Source organism: Triticum aestivum, chromosome 7D, assembly GCF_018294505.1.
Source record: "Triticum aestivum cultivar Chinese Spring chromosome 7D, IWGSC CS RefSeq v2.1, whole genome shotgun sequence".
Classification (NCBI taxonomy): Eukaryota; Viridiplantae; Streptophyta; class Magnoliopsida; order Poales; family Poaceae; genus Triticum; species Triticum aestivum.
In genome coordinates this window covers 532,976,721-532,993,050 of record NC_057814.1, presented here as the reverse complement: position 1 = coordinate 532,993,050, position 16,330 = coordinate 532,976,721, and positions in this window count along the sequence as shown.

Sequence of the window (16,330 nt, the reverse complement as noted above, 5' to 3'; positions counted from 1 at the left end):
GGGTTGTTCGGTAAAGAAGCCTGGGAAATGGGCAAGCAAGACATAGATTTTTATTTGTTTAGTCGCCGAAACAATATTTCTTGCATCCCTGTCAGCTGCATTTTGCCAAATTATCCTTGGTAAGAATTACCCCATGATTAAGGAGCCACATAAAAAACCTTAATGTTCAGTGGAACTCTTGTCTTCCGGATGTGTTGTCTACGGAGGAGTGTGTTGATGAGATCTTCATACATGGGCTTCACAGAGGAGACACAAGAGGAATTATACTCGATATAAACCCTATGCCGGACGACCACCTCGTACGCGTGGCCGCCCTGCCCTGCCGCACCGCTGTCTCCGTCGGTGCCATCATCATCATCGTCCCTCCAGCGGCGGTACGGCGCCGGAGGGCCGTGGTAGGCTTGTCCGGCGGCTATCTGCCGCTCGCTGAGGAGGCGCTCCGCCTCCTGATGTGTCGTGCGGATTGCCACCGCGGCCACTACCAACGTGGCCTTCGGAGCCCTGGTGGTGCCCTTGCTGCGGCCGGCATCGGCGGAGCAGTCGCTAAGCGACCACTCCTCGCCGATCTTTGGCGAGCTCGCCATCAAGGCGGCGGCGACACATGGTAGCCGTCTACGCGGTGGTCACGGAGCGGTCGCACGCCCACGTGGCAGCGAGGCTTGGGTCGTTGCTGACCCAGTCCGGTGCCACGTCGCTCTTGGCGAACGCGGAACGGCGACTGGCATTGCATCGGTCGTACCGCTCCTGCTGCCGAGCTGGGCGCTCCGCCTCAGAGACGACGGCCCTCAAGCCCAAGGGACTGCTGAGGTAGTGGAGGAGGTGAAAGTGCAACTAATCCCCGGGTGGTTTTGGTAGGTCATAACAACATATAGCTCATTGAACTCATATCAATTCAAGATTGATATTTTGGGAAGTTCAATGAATGGCATGGCATGGACTAGGAATGTGGACCCGTCAAAATGCTAAGGACATATATTGACTAAAGCTGAAGACTCTTCATTTTATTTTTAGTGATCCAAGATCACATTGAGTCCATAGAAACGCCAATACTATTAAAAGGGGATGAGGTGATGCTTAATGGCTTGCTTTCTCAAATGCTTAGTGATATTGCTCCAAATACCCTCAACCACTTTCTCCATCCATATATGTCAAAACCCTAACTCCAACTCGGCCCCACCGATTTATCCTATCCAGATCCACCGAGTTCATATGACATAGCCACTGCCAGAGACCCGAGCAATTCGGTTTCACCGATATGGATCTCGGTCTCACCGAGGTGGTCCTGCAATCTCTCTGTTTCCTTTGTAACATTTTGGTCACACCGAAATGAGCAATCGGTCACACCTAGTTTGCTTGACTGACTCTCTATTTGCTCTTTGCTAAATTCGGTCTCACCGAGTTTATGCAATCGGCGCCACCGGGATAAAGTTTGCCCTAAGCCCTAGCACATCGGTCCCACCGAGTTGTTCCAGTCGGTCCCACCGGAATTCCTACCGTTCACATTTTGAACTAATCAGTCTCACCGAGTTCATCTATTCGGTCTGACCGAGTTGGGTCAAATGTGTGTAACGGTTGGATTTTGTGTGGAGACTATATATACCCCTCCACCCACTTCTCCATTTGTGAGAGTGCCATCAGAACGTGCCTACACTTTCGGCATACATTTTCTGAGAGAGAACCACCTAGCCATGTGTTGAGATCAAGATATACAAATCCTACCACAAGAATCTTGATTTCTTGCCTTCCCCAAAGTTGCTTTCCACTCAAATCATCTTTCCACCATATCTAAATCCGTGAGAGAGAGTTGAGTGTTGGGGAGACTATCATTTGAAGCACAAGAGTAAGGAGTTCATCATCAACACACCATTTATTACCTTTTGGAGAGTGGTGTCCCCTAGATTGGTTAGGTGTCGCTTGGGAGCCTCCGACAAGTTGTGAAGTTGAACCAAGAAGTTTGTAAGGGAAACGAGATCGCCTACTTTGTGAAGATCTACCCAAGTGAGGCAAGTCCTTCGTGGGCGATGGCCATGGTGGGATAGACAAGGTTGTTTCTTCGTGGACCCTTCATGGGTGGAGCCCTCTGTGGACTCGCGCAACCGTTACTCTTCGTGGGTTGAAGTTTCCATCAACGTGGATGTATGATAGCACCACCTATCGGAACCACACCAAAAATCTCTGTGTCTCCATTGCGTTTGCACTCTCCAAACCCTTCCCTTTACCTTCATATGCAATATTTTACTTTCCGCTGCTACACTCTTAGAATTACATGTGTAGGTTGATTGCTTGACTTGTGCTAGTTGCTAAAATCTGCCCACAACTAAAATTGGGAAAATGTTAGATTTTTATTTGGTTAAGTAGTCTAATCACCCCCTCTCTAGACCTAATTTCGATCCTACAAGTGGTATCAGAGCTTTGGTCTGCATTTGCCTTGATTTCCATAGCTTTGGTGATCATAGCCTTGGTTTCACAACCTAGGAGAGTATGGTGTCTAGCGAGGGAAATTACCACCGTACAAGTCCTTAGTTTGATGGTACTAATTTTGCTAGTTGGAAGCATAAGATGAAAATGCATATTCTTGGTCATAATCCCGCCGTTTGGGCTATAGTGCGTATTGGCTAGCAAGGTGATTTCTTCGAGGATGGAAAAGAACCGGATCGTGATGCGTCAGTGGAAGAAATGAAGACGTTGCAATACAATGCTCAAGCTTGCGATATTCTCTTCAATGGACTGCGCCCCGAAGAATTCAACAAAATCAGCCGCCTTGAGAATGCAAAGGAAATTTGGGATACTTTGGTTGATATGCACGAAGGTACCGAGTCCGTTAAGGAATCCAAATTGGTTGTGCTTCAAAGTCAACTTGACAAGTTCAAATGAAGGATGGTGAAGGAGTCGCTGAGATGTACTATAGGCTTGCTGTCATTACAAATGAGATTGCCGGTTTAGGAAGCGAAGAGATGACCAACAAATTCATCATCAAGAAGATCCTAAGAGCCTTGGATGGAAAATATGATACCGTATGCACCTTGATCCAGATGATGCCCAACTACAAAGATCTCAAGCCCACAGAAGTCATTGGTAGAATTGTTTCACATGAGATGTCACTCAAGGATAAGGAAGAGCTTCACAAAAAGTCAAGCGGTGCTTACAATGCTTCAAGCGATGCTCCTACAACATCAAGTGAGAAGCAAGTCTCCAACGAATAATTGAGCTTAATGGTGAAGGACTTCAGGAAGTTCTACAAGAATAGAAGCAAAGAGAGAAGCTCCAAGTCAAGATCCTACAATGACAAAAGATCTTCTAGTCGTGACCGTAATTGCTACAATTGTGGAAGACACGGACACTACTCCAATGAGTGTATGGCTCTCACAAGAAAAGAGAAGATTCACCAAAAAGGAGTAGAAGAGATGAATCACCTCCGAGAGAGAGAAGGACTAGAGATGATCGTTATGAACGACGATCCTCTCGTAGAAGCAAGGATTCGGAAAGGAAGGACAAGTCATCAAAGAGCTACACAAGACGAATGCATCAAGCTCACGTTGGTGAATGGGTATACGGTTCCGACTCCAACAACTACTCCGAGAGAAGGTATCACTCTGACTCCGAAGGTACTCAAGATGAAGGTGTTGCCGGTCTTGCACTTATGCCATCCAACTCCTACGACATATTTGATTCACCAAATGAAGAAATTGGAAGATGCTTCATGGCTAAAGGTCCTAAGGTATCACACCCCGAGTATGTTGATTTCAATAGTGATGAAGATGATTTTCTAGGTGATGATGATTTACTTGTTGACAACACTACCAATGAAAACTATGATGAACTTGCTAGTAATCATGATAATCAAGATGAAACAAATGACAATGATAAGAAGGAGACTGAGCTTCTAACTAAAGAACTAAACACTCTTAAGTTAGCTCATGAAACAACTCTAGAGGATCATAGAGAGCTCCTAAGGACTCGGGAGAAGCTACGCTTCGAGAAGCTAAATTTAGAGCAAAAGCACGAGTTCCTAAAAGCTATCAATGATGATCTTCGAAAGAAGAGTTCTTCTTATCTTGCCAAATGTCTCCTCTTGGCTACTTATATGCCACAAGTAAAATCTAGCAACAAGAACAAGAAAGATTCCTCCTCTAGTAGTAACAATAATCATGTTAAATCCAATATTCACTACTGCAGGATGCTGCTAACGCGACACTACAATCAGAGACCCTTTGACGAAACTGTGTGCGATGCATTAATCACAAACGGAGATGTAAAAAACCGTCAAAAAGGTGCAAAACGTTTGCGATGGAGGATGCATCAAACACGGTTCAGATTTTAATTGCGTGTGCGATGCAGGGCACACGGTTAACCCATTTGAACTATTTGCGATGAGGCAAAACAACAGAAACGGGTAGCCATATCAATGTGTGTGCGATATACGGCATACAGTTCGCTTCGATGAACCGTTTGCTATTAGGGAGTGCAACATAAACGGTTAGCCACATCAAGGTGTGTGTGATATAGGGCATACGGTTCACTCGGACGAACTATTTTCGATTAGCGAACACAATAGAAACGGTTCAACTTAACAAGATGTGTGTGATACGTGGCAAACAGCCGACTTGGATGAACTGTTTGCGATGAGAAATTACAACACAGACGGTTAATACAGTTAGTTCGTGTGCGATTCTGTGTGTACAAAAAACTTTGAAAAATGCAAACTAGTTGCTTGCGATGGCTAGGAGTATCGCACACGATGCGTCTACGAGTACTCGTGTGCATGATTACTAAGTTACACATACGTTTCCTTATGTTAACACTTGTGTGATAAATAACACGTGGCACCGGATACAGTATTCGGGTTGTGTGTGTGCTCCACCTAGTCTTCCCGCGCTCCACATGGGTGAATTGTAAAATCCACGCCTATTCCCTCACAGGTTTCCCGCCACCAGCTAACGGCTTCCTGCATATAACCCAGGCGGCAACGCACCGTCGCGACACTCTGCGAAGATCTAGTCCTCACCCATCTACCATTATTTATTCCAAGCATGCCAGGCAACGACCAAAGCTTCGACGTCGACGCCTAGCTGCGTTACATCTTCGACGAGGAGAACGAGCCGGAGCAGGTCAGGGAGCAAGAGCTTCATCGGCCGGGGTAGGCACCATGGCCCATCGGCAGCGATATCGGCGTCACAGTCCTTGGGAGCACAATCGACATATTGCAGAGGAGGTGTGATGAGCAGTTTGCCATCCACTGTGCAAAAGATCCAGAGCTGCTCGGCGGCATGATCGACGACCCACCCGAAGAGCCGCCATAACCAGTGCTCATCGAGAGCCTGAGGCCCCACAAGGAATGGCAGAGGACCTCTGTGATTCAGTCAAGACAAAGGCAGCCTCCGGCTTCATCATTGCCCACGGCGACCGTGTCAACCTCGATCCCGATGATGTGGTGGCCAGGCTCGAGCGCATCCTTGGCGGAGTTGACATCCCCGGCGAAGTAGAACATCACCAACGTGATATCTTGAGGATGCAGGTGATCGACGGAATTTTCTACAAGGCCAGAGACATGGAAATGGAGCGGTTTCACGGAGTTGTCATGCACGCGATTGCACGCTGTCAAGCTCTTCTGGAAGAGGCCCAGCAGCCCCAAGAGCCTCCGAGCGCCAGCAGCTCCGTAGATGGAGGCGGGTAGGGACACTTGGAGTGAACGGCGGCAAGGGTGCTATGCTGATCATGGAGTCCGAGAAGACCATCGTCGGAAGGCCGCCAGCTCAGCCTTTTAGCTTATATTTTATTATAATTGTATGCATATGTAGGTCGTGAGTGTTCTCGGCCTTGCCGCATTTGGCATTTTAAATTATCCTGAATATGTAAGACAATTATTAAGAATTATTAACAGTTGCCATTGTAACTTTGCCTCAACGGCGAGCAGAGCGCGCGCAGGGACGCCAGAGCGGAGCGCGCCGCGGCCGCCTCAATGGTGAGCAACCACATGGTCAACCTTCTGCAATCAATAAATTTTGACCTTGTTTCTCGTCACATTGCTGATTACAACGCAATAAGTAATTGCAAATCTGTTGATAACTATCAAACTAATATGTGTTCACACTTAGCACCGGGCTATAAAAACCACCCACTCGAAAATTACTTCACAGTTCCTCTCCTCATCACCCACAAAACTGGTTTTTTCTGTCAAGTCGTTCTGCCATGACCGGTAGGAGGAGTTTAGGGTGGACATATAACCACGCAGCAAAGACCAAGGCCGCGGAAGCACTAGAGAGGTCCCGCCGCGAAGTCGCAGCCGCACCAGAGATGTCTCAGCGTGCCGCGGAGCCCTCGAGTGAGCTCTCACGGGAACGCGAGGGCTCTCACAAGCGCATTCGTGGTGTCGGCCATCGCGACGAGCCGGCGTTCCTGAAGTCCTTCGCCGGTGACGACGACATTCTCGCTGGCGTCACTACGCAGCAGGAGCTGGTCGATGGCTTGATGAAGATGCTCAAGATCAGCGATGCCTCGGTTGACAAGGCGACCGGCCTCGTCGAGCAACTCATGGGTGACAATGCGAAGCTCCTCAAGTTGGTCGCCGAGAAGGAGGAGGAGGCCGCCGGCTGGAAGATGCTGCATGAGCAGAGCAGTGCCTCGGAGATGACGCTGAAAGCGGTCATCGTGGAACTGATGGGTGGCTTGAGGAAGCTCCGGATCAAGCACGAGCAGGAGGTGGAGGAATCCGTGGCTGCTTTCAAGCAAAGTCGTGTGGAATTCAAGAAGGAGCTGGAGGATTTCGCCGCCCGGCGATCCATCGACGAGTAGAGACAGTAGTGACCCAGATCGTTGTCTGCAATTTCCTTCTTTTCTTGCCCTCGTGTCTTCCGGGCTTTGCCGCATGTGGCATTTCAAATTATCCGGAATATGTAAGATAATTATTATCTGTGCCATTGTAAATTTGTCATCGTATTATCCGTTGCCATTTTATTTGTGGTCGTATTATCCGTTGCCCTATGTGGCAATTTAAATTGGGGCAGAATACTAGTTGAAAACACAAACAAAGCAAATGCTGCCATGGGATCACAAGCAAACACCCTCCGTCCAGGTGCTTTAATTAACCCATTAATGGAGAAGTTGTGAGCGAGGCGTGCGGCCTTGCTGCTCGCACGTGTCCCGTTGAGCCTGCGAGGTGGACAGGTTGCACGCATCCCGTTGAGCCTGCACGGCGGACTGCTCGCACGCGTCCCGTCGAGCCTGCGCACGGCAGACTTCTCGCGCTCATCCCGTCTAATCAAACAGCTGCACGCACGCCACTGGGTATGGTTAAATTTCGACACGGTAAATATAATACAACCGTTTGCGATATTAACGTGTCAGCTTTTTGTTTCAAAAAGGACTTTGTTGGCTACTAATGTGTGCGCCTCTTCTAAAACTGGACGATTTTTTTACCACGGCATATATGTACCATGTCATGAAACCATGGCAAGTTTCATGTTTTTTGGGTGACCTTTTGATTTACTAGGATTTAAAAACCGAGATTCTCATTGTTTCAGGACGACAACAAGTTTGTAATTCATTCTCATTCCTTAAATGAGACCTAAACATGCACCCAATGACACATGTACGATTTTCCACCCATTTTGCTTCACTGGAGCATGTGGTTGTAGTTCAAATTTGAATTATGAACTACATTAAATGCATAGAAAACTTAGTAATTAATAATATATATACAATGACCAAATGAACCCTGAACAGTTTCAAATTTCAGCCCGACACTCTTGTTATTCTATGTTGCCTGTAGAAAACAAAGTTCAAGGCGAGAAGAGGCAGCGATTATCGTTTCGCCCACAAGAGGGGCATGTTTCCCTACCGGAACCACGAGGGTTGCGACAGGCTCCGATTTGTAAAAGGCTTGTAATATAGCTTCGCCCAAATTGGACAACTATATGTACCATGTAGTGACACCATGCCAAGTTTCATGATTTCCTGGTGAGTATTGGATTTACAGACATTTAAAAACCGAGATTCGCAATGTCTGTGGCCAAGCCAGGACGGCGAGATGGTTGAATTCGTTCCCATTTGTTCCATGGGACCTAAACATGCACCCCAAGGAAACATGTACGTTTTTTCTAGCCATTTTGGTGCACTAGAGCATGTATTTGTAGTTCGGATTTGAATGATGGACATTAAATGCCTAGAAAACTCAATTAATGAATAAAAAAGGTCAAACGAACCCTGAATAATTTCAAAGTTCAGCGCGAATCTCCAGTTGTTCTGTGTCGCGTGTAGAAAAAATACGAAGCTAGAAGAGGGAGTGATTATCATTTGGCCCACAAGGGGACACGTTTCCCTATCGAAACCACGCGACAGGCTGCGGTTTGTAAGAGGTTTGTAATAAAGCTTGGCCCAAATTGGCAATGTTTTTACCACAACATATATGTGCCATGACGTGACACCATGCCACCTTTGATGACTTTCTGGTGATTTTAGGATTTATGGGGACTTAAAAACCGAGATTTGAAATGTTTGAGGACGAAACAGGACACCGGTACGGTTGTAATTCGTTCCCATTCCTGGCATGAGACCTAAACATGCACCCAAGGACACATGTATAATTTTTCTAGCCATTTTGGTGAACTAGAGCATGTATTTGTAGTTCAGATTTGAATTATGGACATTAAATGCCTAGGAAACCCATTAGTGTATAAAAAGGCCAAACGAACCCTGAATAAGTTTAAATTTCAGCACGGATATCCTGTCGTTCCATGTCGCCCGTGGAAGAAAATACAAGGCGAAAAGAGGCAGTGATTACGTTTCGCCCACAAGGGGGACACGTTTCCCTATCAGAACCACGAGGCTTCTTTGAGAGAAGCTCCAGTTTTTGTAAGAGGTTTGTAATAAAGCTTGGTCCAAATTGGACAATGTTTTTACCACGACATATATGTGCCATGACATGACACCATGCCACCTTTGGTGACTTTCTGGTGAGTTTAGGATTTATGGGGACTTAAAAACTGAGATTCGAAATGTTTGAGGACGAGCCAGGACAGCGGTATAGTTGTAATTTGTTCCCATTCCTGGCATGAGACCTAAACATGCACCCAATGACACATGTATACTTTTTCTAGCCATTTTGGTGAACTGGAGCATGTATTTGTAGTTCAGATTTGAATTATGGACATTAAATGCCTAGGAAACCCAATTAGTGTATAAAAAGGCCAAACGAACCCTGAATAAGTTAAATTTCAGCACGGATATCCTGTGGTTCCATATCGCCCGTGGAAGAAAATACAAGGCGAAAAGAGACAGTGATTACGTTTCTCCCACAAGGGGGACACGTTTCCCTATCGGAACCATGAGGCTTCTTTGAGAGAAGCTCCAGTTTTTGTAAGAGGTTTGTAATAAAGCTTGGCCCAAATTGGACAATGTTTTTACCACGACATATATGTGCCATGACGTGACACCATGCCACCTTTGATGACTTTCTGGTGAGTTTAGAATTTATGGGGACTTAAAAACCGAGATTCGAAATGTTTGAGGACAAGCCATGACACCGGTACGGTTGTAATTCGTTCCCATTCATGGCATGGGACCTAAACATGCACCCAAGGACACATGTATAATTTTTCTAGCCATTTTGGTGAACTGGAGCATGTATTTGTAGTTCAGATTTGAATTATGGACATTAAATGCCTAAGAAACTCAATTAGTGTATAAAAAGGCCAAACCAACCCTGAATAAGTTTAAATTTCAGCACGGATATCCTGTCTTTCCATGTTGCCCGTAGAAGAAAATACAAGGCGAAAAGAGGTAGTGATTACATTTCGCCCACAAGGGGGACACGTTTCCCTATCGGAACCACGAGACTTCTTTGAGAGAAGCTCCGGTTTGTAAGAGGCTTGTAATAAAACTTGCGCCACAATGGACGAAAAAAATTCCTCGACATATAAGTGGGATGTCGTGACACCATGGCAGGTTTCACGATTTTCAGCTTTGTTTTGGATTAACAGGGATTTAATAACCGAGATTCTTCTCACGAAATGTTTTCAGATAGCACACGGTTCACTCACAAAAGCCGATATTCAATGAAAACTTCGTGGAAACCATATTTTAAAGTTTCATAAAAATCTAAAAAAAATGTAGGATGTTAAGAAGGTGATGTTTTATTGCAAAACAAAATTTCAAGTTGAAAAACATTACGAGATGTGAGCTATGAAAAAGACAAATTCCGCCCTGAATAGTGACATTACTATTCGGCACTATTCAACACTGATTTTTTCTTTTTCATAGCTCACATCTCGTAATGTGTTTCAACTTGAAATTTTGTGTGGCAATAAAACATCATCCTCTTAACATCCTGCATTTTTTTATTTTTTTTAAACTTCAAAACATCTTTTTCTCGTGGTTTTCACCGGTTTCCACCGAATGTTGGCTTCTGATAACCCACAAGTATAGAGGATCGATTGTAGCCTCTTTCGATAAGTAAGAGTGTCGAACCAAATGAGGAGCTAAAGTTAGAACAAATATTCCCTCAAGTTCTATCGACCACCGATACAACTCTACGCGCGCTTAACGTTCGCTTTACCTAGAACAAGTATGAAACTAGAAGTACTTTGTAGAAGTTGTTGGATAGGTTTGCAAGAATATAAAGAACACGTTAATAAAAAGTAGAGGCTGTTTAGATAAAGACACAACTAAATTATTTTTAGTAAAGAGCTTTTTGTCACGAGAAAGTTATTTGTCCCTAGGCAATCGATAACTAGACCGATAATCATTATTGCCATTTTATTTGAGGGAGAGGCATAAGCTAACATACTTTCTCTACTTGGATCATATGCACTTATGATTGGAACTCTAGCAAGCGTCCGCAACTACTAAAGATCATTAAGGTAAAACCCAACCATAGCATTATAAGGCATCAAGTCCTCTTTACTCCCATACGCAAACAACCTACTTACTCGGGTATGTGCTTTTGTCACTCACGCCACCCACTATAAGAAAATCATGAACATATTGCAAACCCTACAGCGGGGATCCCTCACGCTTGCGCGACACGGAGAGCACCATAGGACAGCACCAATAATAAAACATGCAACTCAAACCAATCACGATCATCAATTAACCCATAGGACAAAACGGATCTACTCAAACATCATAGGATAGCCATACATCATTGGGAAATAATATATAGCGTTGAGCACCATGTTTAAGTAGAGATTACAGCGGGTAAGAGAGGGGATACACCGCTGCATAGAGGGGGAAAGAGTTGGTGATGATGGCGGTGAAGTTGTTGGTGAAGATTGCGGTGATGATGATGGCCCCCGGTGGCACTCCGGCGCCACCGGAAGCGAGGGGGAGAGCCCCCCCTCCTTCTTCTTCTTCCTTGACCTTCTCCCTAGATGGGAGAAGGTTTTCCCCTCTGGTCCATGGTATCCATGGCGTGGGAGGGGCGAGAGCCCCTCCGAGATTGGATCTGTCTCTATGTCTCTCTATGTTTCTGCGCTCTGGGATTCTGCCCTTTCACCGTTTCTTATATATCCGGAGATCCCTAACTCCGATTGGATTAAAACCTTCGCCCAGATTTTCTCCGAAAATTAGCTTTCTTGCGGCCAAAGAAGAGCAGCAACCGCCTTACGGGGGGCCCACGAGGGTCAGGGGGGCGCCCCTGCCTCGTGGCCCCCTCGGGCACCGTCTCGCGTTGATTCTTCTTCCCATATTTCACAAATATTCCAAAAATATTCCCCGTCTGTTTTTATTCCGTTTGGACTCCATTTGATATGGGGTTTCTGCGAAACATAAAACATGCAACAAACAGGAACTGGCACTGGGTACTGGATCAATATGTTAGTCCCAAAAATAGTATAAAAAGTTGCCAAAAGTATATGAAAGTTGTATTATATTGGCATGGAACAATAAAAAATTATAGATACGACGGAGACGTATCAGCATCCCCAAGCTTAATTCCTGCTCGTCCTCGAGTAGGTAAATGATAAAAAAGATAATTTTTGATGTGGAATGCTACCTAGCATAATCTTGATCACATAATCTAATCATGGCATGAATATTAAGACACGAGCGATTCAAAGCAATAGTCTATCATTTGACATTAAGACAATAATACTTCAAGCATACTAACCAAGCAATTATGTCTTATCAAAATAACATAGCCAAAGAAAGCTCATCCCTACAAAATCATATAGTCTGGCTATGCTCCATCTTCACCACACAAAGCATTCAAATCATGCACAACCCCGATGACAAGCCGAGCAATTGGTTCATACTTTTTAACGCGCTTCAGCCTTTTCAACCCTCACGCAATACATGAGCGCAAGCCATGGACATAGCACTATTGGTGGAATAGAATATGATGATGGGGGTTTGTGTGAGAAGACAAAAAAGGAGAAAGTCTCACATCGACGCGGCAAATCAACGGGCTATGAAGATGTCCATCAATTGATGTCAATGTGAGGAGTAGGGATTGCCATGCAACGGATGCACTAGAGCCATAAGTGTATGAAAGCTCAAACTGAAACTAAGTGGGTGTGCATCCAACTTGCTTGCTCATGAAGACCTAGGGCATTTGAGGAAGCCCATCATTGGAATATACAAGCCAAGTTCTATAATGAAAATTCCCACTAGTATATGAAAGTGATAACTGAAGAGACTCTCTATATGAAGAGCATGGTGCTACTCTGAAGCACATGTGTGGTAAAAGGATAGTAACATTGCCCCTTCTCTCTTTTTCTCTCATTTTTGGGGCCTTCTCTTTTTTTGGCCTTTCTCTTTTTTTTTTCTTCTTTTTATTCGTCCGGAGTCTCATCCCGACTTGTGGGGGAATCATAGTCTCCATCATCCTTTCCTCACTGGGACAATGCTCTAATAATAATGATCATCACACTTTTATTTACTTACAACTCAATATTACAACTCGATACTAGAACAAAGATATGACTCTATATGAATGCCTCCGGCGGTGTACCGGGATGTGCAATGATCTAGCTTAGCAATGACATCAAACGGACAAGCCATGGAAACATCATGCTAGCTATCATACGATCATGCAAAGCAATATGACAATAAATGCTCAAGTCATGTATATGATGCTGATGGAAGTTGCATGGCAATATATCTCGGAATGGCTATGGAAATGCCATGATAGGTAGGTATGGTGGCTGTTTTGAGGAAGATATAAGGAGGTTTATGTGTGATAGAGCGTATCATATCACGGGGTTTGGATGCACCGGCGAAGTTTGCACCAACTCTCGAGGTGAGAAAGGGCAATGCACGGTACCGAAGAGGCTAGCAATGATGGAAGGGTGAGAGTGCGTATAATCCATGGACTCACATTAGTCATAAAGAACTCATATACTTATTGCAAAAGTTTATTAGCCCTCGAAGCAAAGTACTACTACGCATGCCCCTAGGGGGATAGATTGGTAGGAAAATACCATCGCTCGTCCCCGACCGCCACTCATAAGGAAGACAATCAATAAATACCTCATGCTCCAACTTCGTTACATAACGGTTCACCATACGTGCATGCTACGGGACTTGCAAACCCCAACACAAGTATTTATCAATTTCACAATTACTCAACTAGCACGACTCTAATATCACCACCTTTATATCGCAAAACTATTGCAAGGAATCAAACATATCATATTCAGTGATCTACAAGTTTTATGTAGGATTTTATGACTAACCATGTGAATGACCAATTCCTGTCATCTCTCTAAATAGATATAAGTGAAGCAAGAGAGTTTAATTCTTTCTACAAAGATATGCCCACGCTCTAACAAATATAAGTGAAGCAAAAGAGCATTCTACAAATGGCGGTTTTCTATGTGAAGAGAAACAGGCAATCCAAACTTCAAATGATATAAGTGAAGCACATGAAGCATTCTATAAAGCCATACTCAAAGAATATAAGTGAAGTGCAATGAGCATTCTATAAATCAACCAAGGACTATCTCATACCAGCATGGTGCATAAAATAAAAGTGAAAACTAAATGCAAAAGACGCTCCAAGATTTGCACATATCGCATGAACGAAACGAATCCAAAAACATACCGATACTTGTTGAAGAAAGAGGGGATGCCTTCCGGGGCAACCCCAAGCTTAGACGCTTGAGTCTCCTTGAATATTTACTTGGGGTGCCTTGGGCATCCCCAAGCTTGAGCTCTTGCCTCTCCTCCTTTCCTCATATCGAGACCTTCTCGATCATCGAACACTTCATCCACACAAAACTTCAACAGAAAACTCGGTAAGATCCGTTAGTATAATAAAGCAAATCACTACTCTAAGTACTGTTGTAAACCAATTCATATTTTGTTTTTGCATTATAGCTACTGTAATATAACTTTTCCATGGCTTAATCCACTGATAGAAATCGATAGTTTCATCAAAACAAGCAAACTATGCATCAAAAACAGAATCTGTCTAAAACAGAACAGTCTGTAACAATCTGAAAATTAACCATACTTATGGTACTTAAACAATTCTGCAAAAATTATTAAAAATAAAACATTTGTATATAAAGACATTTCAAAAAGAATCAGAACCATTTGACGTTCCAGTGAAAAATGAAAAATCGTGCACTACAGCCAAAGTTTCTGTCCTGCACCGTACAAACCAACAAGCATTGTAAACATCCTAAAGGCAAATCTTGGCACATTATTTTTATAATACAATGGAATTGTACAAGGGGATAATTATTTTTATTGAAAAGTTTCTGTAATTAAGATTCACAAAGTTTCCGTGAGCATGAACAAAGTTCAAGGAGCTCTCCCACTTCAACAATGCTTGTCTTTCTCACTTTCACTTTCCTTTTTGAAAAGTTTTAGGTTCCCCTCTTTATTTATTTTTTGTTTTTAAACTATATAAAAGCACTCAACAGAAATAAATGACTCTCTAAAACTTCCGGGTTGTCTCCCTGGCAGCGCTTTCTTTAAAGCCATTAAGCTAGGCATATAGTGCTCAAGTAGTGAATCCACCCGGATCCCAAGGTATATCAAAGCCAATTTTAATTAGCAATGATTTGGAATTTAGTAGTGAGCACAAAGCAACATATATCAAGCAATGACGAAGTCTAACTCTCTTCCTATGCATCGGCATGTCATAAAAGAACAATTCATGCACACATAGTAAAGGCCAATGCATAGTATAAACAGTTTCTTGCAATTTTATCATGTTGGAAACATAGAGAGGTGGAGATATAGTTCCTCTCTCATAATAATTGCAAGTAGGAGCAGCAAGCACATGCATATTATATCTATCAAAATCATCATGTGCAACGGTAAAAGGCAACCCATCAATATAATCCTTAATAAAGGCAAACTTCTCCGATATAGTGTAGTCGGGAGAATTCAAAAAGATAATAGGACTATCATGCGTGGGTGCAATAGCAACAATTTCATGTTTAACATAAGGAACTATAGCAAGTTCATCTCCATAAGCATAATTCATATTGGCATCTTGGCCACAAGCATAGCAAGCATCATCAAAAAGGGATATTTCAAGAGAATCAACGGGATCATAACAGTCATCATAGCAATCATCCTTCGGTAAGCACGAAGGGAAATTAAACAATGTATGAGTTGAAGAGTTACTCTCATTAGAAGGTGGGCACGGGTGATCAATCCGCTCTTCCTCCTTTTGTTCTTCGCTCTCCTCCTCATCTTTTTCATCCAATGAGCTCACAGTTTCATCAATTTCTTCTTCCATAGACTCCTGCAAAATATTAGTCTCTTCTTGGACAGCGGAGACTTTCTCAATTAATGCATCAATATCGGCATTGCATTCATAATTCTCATAGCAATATTTAAGGATAGCTAAATTTTCAGGTCTATAAACAGCATCATAAAGATTTTCACACTCTTTAAATACAGATTCAGTTTCATAAGCACCCATAAATATAACAAATTCTTCTATTTGTTCCACATCATAGTAATCATATATACCTCTAGCATAAGAAGCCAAGGTTTCATTATCATTAAATTTGCATGAAAAGGGAAGGTGTGGAGCCTTCATTCTAGAGCAACAAGTATAATCATATCTCAAGCATAGTTGCCTAGCATACCACTTCAACATATAAATTTGATCCCATAATAGTTTCCCTTTTTGAGTCAAGCGATAATCCCTAAAGTAATCACGTTGATCCAACGTGTCTCCCATTACCAAATTGAATGGGGTTTTCTCAGGATTATCAAAGTAGTACATAATATCTATCACATAACGAGCATCGAGGGTTTTAGGAGGTTCCCCATCTCCATGAGTAGCAAGTAAACGTAATTTTTTTGGTATTTCGTCTTCCATATCCACAACTAAAGATAGAGAACAACTTAGAACAGAACATAAAATCTA